Source organism: Danio rerio, chromosome 10, assembly GCF_049306965.1.
Source record: "Danio rerio strain Tuebingen ecotype United States chromosome 10, GRCz12tu, whole genome shotgun sequence".
In the NCBI taxonomy this organism is placed as follows: domain Eukaryota; kingdom Metazoa; phylum Chordata; class Actinopteri; order Cypriniformes; family Danionidae; genus Danio; species Danio rerio.
In genome coordinates, this window is record NC_133185.1 from 16,134,002 (window position 1) to 16,146,815 (window position 12,814).

At 34.4% G+C, this 12,814-nt stretch overlaps 1 protein-coding gene and 1 long non-coding RNA gene across 2 annotated transcripts in view; one reads left to right on the plus strand and one right to left on the minus strand.

Moving 5' to 3' along the window:
* LOC141376324 (uncharacterized) overlaps nucleotides 1-12,814 on the plus strand; it is a 356,966-nt gene that overhangs the window by 196,279 nt on the left and 147,873 nt on the right. The window lies entirely within an intron of this gene.
* The window catches only part of LOC108191548 (uncharacterized), a 187,239-nt gene that overhangs the window by 147,562 nt on the left and 26,863 nt on the right, over nucleotides 1-12,814 (minus strand). The window lies entirely within an intron of this gene.

The window sequence follows — 12,814 nt, forward strand, 5'->3', positions numbered from 1 at the left end:
AACAGATACCAGGGCCTGAGGGAGAGATTGTGTTAATGCTCCGGTAGCACAGCAAAATCAGCCAGAGAAGTTTGAGATGAGAAATAAATGCATTGTTTTTTTCTTCTTAAATAAGGCTTATATTTAGAAGGGCCAGTCAATCAAAAATGTAATCAAATTAATTACACAATGTGCTTAGGAAATAATCATTTAATCACTGATTAATCAGATTTATTAGTAGTTGTTAAGTGTGAAAAAAAAAATCTGAATGAAGGCGATTCAAAGATATTTTGTCTGTGCAATATTTTTTGAAAGAAGTCTGTAATGCTCATTAAATTGCATTTAATTAGTAAAAATATAATTTAGTGAAATATTATTGCTATTGATAGTTTCATTGCTCTTTTCTTCAGTGTCACACAATCCTTCTGAAATAATTGTAATATTTTTATTTTAAAACTAACAAACAAATAAATACAAAAAACAAAAAAACATTTTTTTAACAAAAAATAAAAAAATAAAATAATACTATGGAGCCAGATCAGCCTCAACAATACAATATTAAATTTACAAAATAAAATTCATATATCCACAACACAATTTGTATTTACAGAGTTAAATTTATAAGTTCAAAAAAATTCGTAAATACACAAAATATAATTCGTAAATTCAAATTACAATTCAAAAATACTCAAATACAATTTGTAAATTCAAATCCAAATTCATAAATACAAAAACCAATTTATAAATTCATAACACGATTCATGAATACAAAAATCCAGTTTGTAAATTCAAAACATGATTCAAAAATATGCAAATATAACCTGTAAATTCAAAAAACACAAATCCTGCTCTTAATTTAAAACATAATTCGTAAATACACAAATCTACTTTGTAAATTCAAAATACAATTCATAAACGTAAAAATGCAATTTGTAAAAAAAAAAAAAAAAAAAAAAATCATAAATACAAAACCCCAATTTGTAAATTCTAAACACAAAAAAAATACAAAAATCTAATTCGTATATTCAAAAAACAATTCATAAGTAGAAAAATCTGATTCATAAATTCAAATCCTGATTCAAAAATACACAAATCCAATTTATAAATTCAAAACACAATTCATAAATACAAAAATATAACTTGTAAATAAAAGTAAAACAATAAAAAAAAAAAAAATCCAATTGGTCAATTTTAAACCCAATTCATAAATACAAAAATCCAATTCGTAAGTTCAAAGCATGATTTAGAAATGCACAAATCCAATTTATGAATTCAAAACACAATTCAAAAATACAAAATCCATTACATGAATTCAAAACACGATTAAAAAATACACAAATCCAATCCGTAAATTCAAAACACGATTAAAAAATACACAAATCCAATTCCAAATGTCAAAGTATGATTCAAAACTGCACAAATTCATTTCATGAGGAAAAATATTAATGGTTTTAATTTGTGAATTTTCAAAATGTGTGTTTACAAATTTACTAGTTGGATTTTGTAAATGTGAATTGTGCTATGCATTTATGAATTTTATTTCATAAATGTGGTGAGGTAGTGGCGAAGTAGGTAGTGCTGTTGACTCACAGCAAGTAGGTCGCTGGGTTGCTGATTCGAACCTCGGCTCAGGTGGCATTTCTGTGTGGAGTTTGCATGTTCTCCCTGCCTTCGCGTGTGTTTCCTCCGGGTGCTCTGGTTTCCCCCACAGTCCAAAGACATGCGGTACATATGAATTGGGTAGGTTAAATTGTCTGTAGTGTGTGTGTGTGGATGTTTCGCAGAGATGGGTTGCGGCTGGAAGGGCATCCGCTGAGAAAAACTTGCTGGATAAGTTGGCGGTTCATTCCGCTGTGGTGACCCCGGATTAATAAAGGGACTAATCCGACAAGAAAATTAATGAATGAATGAATTTCATAAATGTGATATTTTTGAGAATATATCTGGCTCTGTAATTACAATTTTTTTTCCCAAAATATTTGATGTGTCCTTATAAAACTGTCAAAGGGAATATAATTCTCAAATGTTCTAATAATGTACTGATCAAGTTTCAGCTCTAATTATGATGCAAATACTAATAAGCTGCATTTTTTACAGCTTGTGCCTCAGTTACAGCAAGTCAAACATCTGCATGCATTTGAGACAACTGTCAGTTTAAACTCATGATGTATTTTTTTTCTGAACACATGAGTGCACAAAAAATCTGTCTGTTTAGAATCAATCTACTTTCTCTTTCACATTCCGTAAAACAAAAGGTTTTGTCAAAAGCAAGTTAACAATGTTGGATGCTGTAAGTTTTTAGTCAGAAACAGTACTTGCTAATCCAACGCAGCGAACTGTAAAACTTGTCACACAAGCTTGCGTTTCCAGTCTGTCACATTTGTATGGGTATGAACGGAAGTCTAAAGGTTGAAAAATGCAGTGTAACCGCAGCTTAACATTCAAAACAATGACCACTTTGAAAGATATAAAGTTACTTGCATTTGATTTGATGATAAGTGTAGTAGTAGTATCTGCTGTCCATGGTACTGAAATATGTAAACACAGAATTGCATGTTGATCTGTGACTGTATCTCAGTTCATAGACAGAGCTCAAACTGCATTCCCACACCAGCCAAAAGTAAACAGCACTGGGTTCTGCACAAGAGCAGTGTGTGCTTTCTTTTAGGAAAATTATTCAAACAAGCCAAATGTGAAAACAGAAAGATTTCCCACAGCGCTGTGTGAAAAAAGTTATTGCTTATTGCATTATTTATAAAACTGAATCCCACAATATGAATTTGTGCATTTAAACAAGTTCAAGGTGGTACTTTTTGTGATATTGTTATATATTTTGTTATGTTTTGTTTGTTATGGTTAGAAAAGGAAGGCAGTACTTTTAATCATACTTCAATAATAATAATAATAATAATAAAAATACAAATTATTATTCATTCATTTTCTTGTTGGCTTAGTCCCTTTATTAATCCGGGGTCGCCACAGCGGAATGAACTGCCAACTTATCCAGCAAGTTTTTAAGCAGTGCCCTTCCAGCTGCAACCCATCTATGGGAAACATCCACACATACATTTACACACACATTCACAATCATACACTACAGACAATTTAGCCTACCCAATTTACCTGTACCGCATGTCTTTGGACGGTGGGGAAACCAGAGAACCCGAAGTAAACCCACGCGAACGCAAGGAGAACATGAAAACTCCACTCAGAAACACCAACTGAGCCGAGGCTTGAACCAGCCACCCAGCAACCTTCTTGCTGTGAGGCGACAGCTACTGCGCCACTGCTTCACCCTATTCTTCTTCTTCTTCTTCTTCTCTTACTTCTTCTTATTATTTTTAACAATAATAATAATAATAATGATAATAAGTAGGATATTGTCTTTTATTTACTTTTACAGTTTGACACATGCAAACCACTGCAGAAATGTTCTAACCAACAGGCCCATGTCATATACAGTGGGCTACATTTCTTAATAAATACCCTACTATAAAATAAAAGCATTAACGTATGCTATGTAAACCTTTGGAGCAATGACTGTAAAAAATATACTAGTTTTGGAGACATAACATAAATTCCTCTCGGCTGTGTTCAAAATAACATAAATCTTGTAAAAGTGCACTGCGAAGAGAGCGCAATTGTAAACATGAAGATCGCTAAAACTGAACTGTAAAAATAGTTTGAAAGAAAATTACACAGAGAGATGACTTTAATGCTTTTTTATTTTTAAATTATTCTAAATTTATATGTTAGAATGTTTTAAATGAATTGGGCATAGGGGGGATAACTGGGAATAGAACACAGTCAGGAACTATGTTTCTAACTACAGCTCCAGAGGTGTAGTTGCAAGTGCACACGTTTGTGACGCAGTTTGCGATTGTTCGTTGAAACGACGGATTTGGGAAACGTCAATTCAATACCCTGCTGGAACATTTTATGCTGTCCAGAAATGTATATGGGTGTATGTATCCATAATGACCCTGGGTTGTATAATTATCCTGTTAAAGCCTGTGTGCTCCAAATGTTCGCACACTGTCTTAAAACCATTTAGCTGATCTCCAATTACAACACCATTACCTATGCTCTGATATTCTAGCAGAACAGCCATTAAGACCCAAGAAAACGTTAACAGAAAAGCAGCACAATCCATTTTGTCTTAATCAACATGTGTGAGCTTAAGGTTGACTTTGAAAGCTAACACGAAAACCCTGAACTCATTTACCATTAGCTGTTGATAATTAGCCGGTGCGGTAAAGTGGTGTGTTTGCTGGGTAAATAAACTGTGCCATTTACATTAGCTGCCTCTCCCTCTGTCAAAGTCATTTAGCAGGTCAGCTAAGCAGTTAATGGTTTGCAAACATTTATATAAACGTCCCGGGTTTCGCACTGCTGAGAGTTGAAGTGGATTAATCTGAACTTGGCATATTAGAGGAAGGATCAAGTCCGCAAACATGTTTGGGTTCCGGAGCTTGGTTATTCAATTTCACTTAATGTTTTGAGATAGGACGCTCACAGAAAGCAAATATCAGGGTGGCAATGACTAAGTGGGCCAACATATCTTGATTTGAAAATTGATGTGATGTCATTGCCAGTGTTGGGGAAAGTTACTTTTGAAAGTAATGCATTACAATACTTTTGAGCTACTTTTGCATTAGTTTTTATTACCTTATATTACCTTATATTATTTTTTATTCTTTCTTTCTAATAGAGAAGTTCTGCAGTTAACAATGCAATGTACCTGTGCAATGTGCAGTGTAACCTACACCTATATTTACCTTTTAAAACACATTAAAAAATTATATTTTAGGAGAATGTTATCTTACAACTTACTGACCCCAGAGCTATACTGAAATGTGCCATGCAATAAAGCAAAAAAAAAACTCTGGAATCTGTAGAAAAAGGCCCAGGACAGACTTTGCCCTCTTTCCTGAACTTTCCTGAGGTTTTTAGGTTTTGTTCACTATCTTTGATAAAATTGTATTACATCCCAACAAATCAGTAAATCTTTAAGCCACTGGTTAACTTTAACATATAATCATTCAATGCTCTTATAGGGTATTTAAAGAGAAGGATGGAATATCTCGGGGTCGCAAGTCTGTATCCAGACCTACCTGTGGTGAAAAGCTCTCAAGCTCAACACTATGTATAATTTGGACTTCCATCTATACTGTTAGATTTATCTTTGAGTAATTGATGTTGTGCATATACTTCCGTATTGGCTTTTATTGTTTCTGTAATTGGCATGATACACTTTCATCTGGAAAATAAATGTTAACCTTTTTGATTAATTCTTGAGTTTCCCAAATTCATTGGATCCAGTAAGTGGTGTCTGCTTTACCATTATTATGTGACATGATTTTATTGATTACAGACTACATGAGTATTGGTTAACTCTACATCTTCTGACTAACTTCAGAGTGTCGAGATAATGTCCATGAGAAGAATAATAAATAAATATTTTACATTTTATTCCACAACCAAGCCAACTTTGCCCAGAGAAGACTCGAAACCTGATTCCAAGGTATTTACGACCCAAAGGAATGTGCCATGCGGCATTAAACACAGGAACGACTTACAAAGGACTCTTTAAACTGCTTGTTTAACACTTATGTTTTCATATAAACTTTACTCTCTTTATGTTTAATCATATGTTTTGCAAAGTTTCCCTTTCTCTTGTATTAATATTTTTGGTTTTAATTCCCCTGCATATAATGTTTAACTGTACCTAAGCCAAACATCCTCTTATAGTGTTCAAGTTTGGACTTTTTGAAAAGCTTACTCGCTGTACAAATCGATCGTTGAAATTTCATTTTAATATGAGTGCAACATATTAACGTTTTAAGAGACTTTAATATTTCTGTCCCGATTTGTATAAAATTTGCCTATGCAAATTATTCTGCCTAAGACAAAGAGCTGTAAATTACTATTCAAGGAAGTTAGCTTCTAATTGGTCAACTTTCCATGGAGGGTGGATCCGAACCCGCCCTATAAAAGTTGAAGACCAAGCTAAACTCGCTCTCTTCTCTTCGAAACTACCCTCGGGGCTCTGTACAACCTCTCTTGGCACCCCTCTCTCTCTCTCAACTCCAGGCAACCCCCCCCTCTGCTCTGGAAACACGTTGTTTTGAAACCTTCTTCAAACTCAGCAACTTCCTCACAAACCTAAGTATTGAAACCTTCAAGAAAGCAGGCGGAAACCCAGACGAAAAGGGTTAATCGCACCGCGCTCGGACATTTCATACTCCAGAACTTTTGCGGCGTCAACCTCAAACACTACAAGCCTCGTGGAGAACAAAGGATCAGCCAGCCAACCACGTGCTCAACAACGGGAGCTCGGACATCACAAACAGACCGCTGTTACGGTTTAACTGGTGACCGTGTTAACTGGTGTCCCTTTCCAGATGTAAGCTATTCACGTTTGCAGATTGGCAGATTCGTCACTTTTTCACAGCAACAAAACATGTCCATACCAAATAAAGATTCTTATTACTTGGTGTCAGTGTCATTGTGTGCATTATTGATTTTAATAGCTGTGTAGCAGAACAGTATATAACCAAAGTAAATAAAAAAAATAATTATAATTTACATGTCTTTAACAGGATTCGAACCCGTGTAGTGAAAAGGCTTAGCACACGTATCAATCAACTTATCTAACTGAGCTACTCTGAACTTCAAACGAAGCGGTCTGTTTTAATATATTTGTCAATTAAAACATGCCTTGCTGTGGTTGTGGACCCGTGTTAACATGTTTCAGTCGATGTTAACATGTTTACATGTTGTTTAGTTACATGTACTAGCGTTAACGTGTTTCTACAAACTCTCCCGCTGATAGAATAGCTCTATGTGACTAAACGATGCTTCATCAGTTGCTCAAACCATGTTTTTTCTTAGTTCTACACTCATGTCTACCTGTGCCTTTGGAGTCGTGTTAACTCGTGACCCATGCTCATACATGTAACGTAAATAAAGATTTTATCCAAAAAATGAATACAATGACGATTTTATTATGCAACATATTATGTCTAATATATATAATATATATTTCATATAATATTATGCAACATAATATTAGAATATTATGCAATCAGAATATAATAGTCCCATTGACTCGTGTTAGTCTGTGTCTACAAAGTTACACAAGCTGATATTTTCTCAGAAGCTCTAAATGACTACGTTGTTCGGCTAAATAAGCATACGTTATAAATCGCAGTCCCCCCATTTTATTTTAAAGAGAATTAAAAAAATCAGGCTACATAAACAAAACTCGTATGTGGATTTGAACCTACTAACAAAAGAGACTCATGAAAGGAACATACGTTCTAACTAATTGAGCTATTGAGCACTGATGCAGGCATAGCAGCTTTTAGTAATTTTATCGTATGTAGCCAAATCATGTTCATAAGTACCTTGATACAGATGTGACCAAGATCATACATTGAAATGTTGCGATTTTCAATTAATATTCTGTTGCATAATATTATATATGAAATATATATTACATATATTAGACATAATATGTTGCATAATAATATCGTCATTGTATTCATTTTTTGGATAAAATCTTTATTTACGTTACACGTATGAGCATGGGTCACGAGTTAACACGACTCCAAAGGCACAGGTAGACATGAGTCTAGAACTAAGAAAAAACATGGTTTGAGCAACTGATGAAGCATCGTTTAGTCACATAGAGCTATTCTATCAGCGGGAGAGTTTGTAGAAACACGTTAACGCGAGTACATGTAACTAAACAACATGTAAACATGTTAACATCGATGGAAACATGTTAACACGGGTCCACAACCACAGCAAGGCATGTTTTAATTGACAAATATATTAAAACAGACCGCTTCATTTGAAGTTCCGAGTAGCTCAGTTAGATAAGTTGATTGATACGTGCGCTAAACCTTTTCACTACACGGGTTCGAATCCTGTTAAAGACATGTAAATTCTAATTATTTTTTTTATTTACTTTGGTTATATACTGTTCTGCTACACAGCTATTAAAATCAATAATGCACACAATGACACTGACACCAAGTAATAAGAATCTTTATTTGGTATGGACATGTTTTGTTGCTGTGAAAAAGTGACGAATCTGCCAATCTGCAAACGTGAATAGCTTACATCTGGAAAGGGACACCAGTTAACACGGTCACCAGTTAAACCGTAACACCGCAAGTATCACCTTTCTCCCAACATCTAAACTGGTGTGAGCTAAGTTCAACCCTAAAGAGACAATAGAAGGGTTATATTGAATTTGATTACTTTTGGTTTGCTTGATTTGTTCTTACAAACTCCGAGGCTTTCCCATCATTACACCTTCTCAACCTCTTACCTCACGTTACTCTTCCCTATGCTTGTATGAATGTGTGTTTGTGTTAGGTGTTAGTTTTTGTTAGATTAGTCAATAAAGTTTAATTTTGTATAAAGAAAGGTGCCTGTGTATATTAATGAATCTAATGTCTTGAACTTTGATATTGCTACCCTGCTCAAATTTTATGTTGATAGCATTGCTGAACGATTCGTTTATTCGGATCAAAAGGGTTGATTCATTTGAAGCCCTGTTCAAATGAATCTTCCTCCCGCCAAGCTAGCCTGCTATATAGTGTTCCAGAAGGTACGCGAGCATTGAAATCTAAATCATAACTCACCACATTATAACGGCGGGAAAGGTGTGGGAAGAATAACCTTGAGCTAATTTACTACAGTAATAATGGTGTAGGTATGCGAGCACTTTAATCTACATTATAATTTGTCACAGATTATTAATGTGGATATGCGTGTAAGTTAATCTATATTATCATTATAATTTGCTACATGTTTATTTGTGGAGAATAAAAAAAGCATGTAATTTTTACACTAATGAACGTACAATTTAGAATATCAGACCCTTGAAAATATCTACATCTTAACAACAACTAAAATTGTGATCAGATAAAATCATGAATGTTAAAATATAAATTTGTGTCAGATTGAATTTGGAGCTGAAAACAAGTATGAATAAATTCTAATAAATAACACAATTATTTTTAGTGCTAAAAAAGGCTTACATGCATTTAACCTTGGACCATTCATCTGATTCTGTCATTGGGCTGATAGAAGGGAATCTTACAATACGTTTGTACTATTTTTGTACAGTGATTTTGTACCATCACTGTCCATTGAGACAATCTCATTTTCCTTTTTTTCAATGCGTTCAAAATAATTAATTGTAATTCATTGCGTCTTCAATTTTAATTCAGCAATTTTTTTTTAAGATAAACAATTAAAGACCCCCTATTTTGCATTAAAAAGGTCATATTTTGGTTTTAGGGGTCTCCAACAACAGGGGCCTGTTTCAGTAAGGAGTAAAGCAGAAGTTTTCGGTCTCAGTACAGCAGATCTAAGTTAGGTCAATCAACTTTGAGTAGACCAACTCAGAGTTAAGCATGAACACTGTGACTATAAAAACGCATTATCAATGGAGCGCAGATATTACGAGTGACCATGACAACATCTGAAAAAAGAGATCACCGTTTCTTTCTCCAGCTGAACTTGATCTGCTTAAGCAAAGTTATAGCAAATATGAGCATATATTTTAAAAAGCAACACCACTGCATCAGTGAAACAGAGACAGTTAGCATGGGAAAACAGCTCAAGTTAATGCGCAATTTTACATTTAAGGTATTTAAATATTTATGTAACATTATAAAATAAGTAATGTGTTACATTTTATACAATTTTTACACGTTCCCACTTTTATACACGTTGATCGGTTTTAATAGACTTAAAGGTGCACTTGTGTCTGTCTTTTTTATTCATCTAGTGATAGAGGTTGATATGACGTATAGAATGTAAGCAGAACTAAACAATAGTTTTTTTTAAATATTCCCATTAATCTAGTTACAGCACATGTCCTTGTCGAAGGTCAGTGAATTTAAGCTAATTATTTATGAAAAAAGGACAAGAAGTTCTCATACGTGACTGTTCTTTGTGTGACAAAAACGTAGGCAATAGCTGTTTCCATCCAAATATGTTAATTAAATGTATGTGCAAAGCTGGAATAATGCATAAAAAATGTGTGAATAAAACAGCGTTTCATATTTTCTTATCAAATAAAAGTTTATCCTACTGTGTTTTTATGGGTATTTTCAAAAGTTTTGTGCATCATGACGTTTCCATCAATCGTTTTTATGCGCATCTCCAAAATGAGCATTAAAATAGGTGGGTGAAAACGTAAGGCTAAGGTGAGAAATACCGCTTTGTCTTTAAAAAAGGGGAGGAGAACGACAAAAACTCTGAGTTTAGAGAATAAAACCGGCTCCTGACCAGGTTAGGTTCACAGAGTAAGTTACCATGACTCTGAGTTAAAGTTACCTCTCTTTCAGAAACAGGCTTGACTTATCCTGCTTTCTCGAGTTTAACAAACCTGCCATTTTGAAATGGAAAACCCAGAGTTTCTCTCATGTCAGGGTTAAAATACTCTGAGTTTTCACTTAACCTGCTTATTGAAACGGGCCCCAGGTCTTCTCATAAGCATTTGCTTTTACCTAATTATCCTAGTGACTCCCATATGAATCGTTCAGCAATTCATTTGTTCCCAAACCCCTCTTTAGCGCGAAGCTAATATGCGCTGATTGGTCCGATGACCCAGTCTGTTGCAATTGGTCGACAGCGTTTAGTACGAGACAGAGAGAAAAGCCCACCACAGCTATGAAATAGCAGCCAGAGAGTATATGAGAGCCCAACGAAGGAATGCAATAAATAAATAGTTAAACACCAGCATATTGCTCTACTCTCAAACCTAACCCCAACGCGATATTTGAACAGCCCCATACAGATTTAACCTGAGGTATACAGTACAAGCATCTTGATCTAAATCTTGAGCGATTACAAGTTACAACACACAATTAAACACATATTTTGCAAACTACACAAAATGAGGCAACAATTTTTTAATATATATATATATATATATATATATATATATATATATATATATATATATATATATATATATATATATATATATATATATATGGATATGACACTTACATGTTATGATGCAGAGGAAGAAGATACTGGTTTATATGAAGTGTAAAAGTTACTGACAAAGTCTCTGTCAAAGTCTGACAAAGCCCCATAGTCTCTGCTGCTCCTTCAAATTGCCGGTAAATCCTGCAGCGTAGGTTATTGTATCAAAAATCTGAAAAAATTACAGTAACAAACATCGCACTAGGTTGGCTATCCTGTGGTGTTGTTGTGAAAATTAACTTTAACCCTTTATTCCCCACAGCTAGGGCTGGCGCGTCCATAGAGCAGCCGCCTAGGGTGGCAGTATAGAGAGAGGGCGTCGGCAGCATCTCCTCACTTTTGTCCGCAATAATCTCCCCACAGCCCGGTTCTTGCTGTTGTATGTGCATTCACAACCCCTTATCTTGTTTTTACATTCAGTTTGAGAGCAGCATGATCATCTTTTGCCTAGAGCCCCAGTTCAGTTTGCTCCGGCCTGCCCACAGCCGAATCTCTGTCAGTGATCGTCATCTTCACGTCATGATCAGTCCCGTGATCCACTGTGCCACCGCTAGTGTGTGGAGGGAAAGCACGTGCACATTTTAACTGAACTGTAAGTACAAATTTGGAGATGTACCGTATCGATGTCGATTCGATCCAACAAAAGATCCGAACCTAACTCGATTCCTTTATTCGACTCTGAGTCAAATATTTTACTAAATAATTTATAGTTTTAAACAGGCTGCAGTTCTAGATTTAAACCTCAGCTGGATGTTTTCATTACCTTAGAGCTGTGTCACACTATGAATGGAAGCTTAATTTCAAAAACCCATAATAGGGGCTCTTTAAACTAAAAAAATAACCTCATATTACATTTTCAAAAAAGTAACTCAAGTAGTATTACTGAATTTTTTTTTCTACTTGTTACTTAGAAAAGTTATATTATTATGTTACCTGCGTTACTGCGTTACCTCCAACTAGGCATGAGGCTGTATACGATTCTGGTGGTATGATAACCTTAGATAAAACTATCACGGTTTTAAAGTATTGTGATTACTGGTCTAATATAAATTCTTTTTAAATGTATGGGTAAAAAACTAAAACTTTTGATAATTTGAACACAATTTTTTTTTTTTTTTAAGAAACATTTATATTATTGTGGAGCAGTAAACATCAGGCTAAATCATTCATATAAAATATTGACTTCTACTGTCTTAATTTATTTCAAAAACAGATTTTTTTTTTTTTTTACAATTTAAAATGGCATCTTTGTATATCTTTTCTGCTGGAGGTACTGTTGTCCTAAGAAAAAAATGTAAATAAAAAAATCTTACACATACCTTATGAGCGGTATTGCAGAAATTTTGGGCTGTTTTTAAACCTTGACTTTTACAAACCACGGTATACTTTGAAAACAGTTAGCGTCCCATTCCTATCTCCAACACTGGTCATTATAATACTTTAATGTATTAACATGTATCATTCTGTCATGTTTGGGTCAAATCTGACCGATTTACAACTTAAAACACTAATAAATATTGTGTTTTACATCTGAAGGCCTTATATTATCTTCCGCACTATGCACTTGAACATATAAAGGTGATGATCAACTCTTTAGTTAATTTTTGTGTTTTGTGTTTGTTGTGTTTTAATCAATCGTGTTACATCTGCAATGTCCTTCGTCAAAAATGATTGCCATAGGAAATGAATGAGTATCCAGACTATATACAACAATCAAACAGAAAACATCCTCATACACACCACTCCAACTCACTCACACACACATTTCAGACTGAACAACGTATTTCGCGGATACACATCTCTTTTCTGTGCTTAT